Genomic DNA, 792 nt, shown 5'->3' on the forward strand with positions numbered 1-792 from the left:
CAAAGTCACTGCAGATGGTGACTGCAGCCATGAAATTAAAAGACACTTACTCCTTGTAAGGAAAGTTATGACCAACCTAGATAGCACATTCAAAAGCAGAGTCATTACTTTGTCAACAAAGGTCCATCTAGTCAAAGCTGTGATTTTTCCAGTGGTCATGTATAGTTGTGAGAATTGGACTATGAAGAAAGATGAGCACTGAAGGACTGATGCTTTTGAACTGTGGTGTTAGAGAAGACTCTTGAGAGTCCTTTGGACTGCAAGGAGATCCAACCAATCCATCCTAAAGTAGATCAGTCCTGGGTGTTCATTGGAAGGACTGATGTTTAATCTGAAACTCCAATACTTTGGCCACCTGATGCAAAGAGCTGACCCATTGGAAAAGACCCTGATGCTGGGAAAGATTGAGGGCAGGAGGAGAAGGGGACGACAGAGGATGAGATGGTTGGATGGCATCACCAACTCACCAGACATGGGTTTGGGTGGACTCTTGGAGTTCGTGATGGATAGGGAGGCCTGGCGTGCTGCGGTTCATGGGGTCGCAAAGAGTAGGATACAACTGAGCGACTGAACTGAACTGAACTTCAAAGAGTATAAAGCAGAAGCAGAACTGACAGAGAAATACACAAGTCTCTAGTTAGAAATTTCAACAGTGCTTTCTTAGTAATTGAACTTCTTAAGTAGATAGAAAATTAGTAAGGTTCTAAAAAACTTGAACAACACTAACATCTTATTTGGCTGCACCAGGTCTTGGTTGCAGCACACAGTGTAGTGTGCATGCAAGCTCTTTTA

The sequence above is a fragment of the Bison bison genome, unplaced genomic scaffold (assembly GCF_000754665.1).
Source record: "Bison bison bison isolate TAMUID 2011002044 unplaced genomic scaffold, Bison_UMD1.0 scf7180017864471, whole genome shotgun sequence".
Lineage (NCBI taxonomy): Eukaryota > Metazoa > Chordata > Mammalia > Artiodactyla > Bovidae > Bison > Bison bison.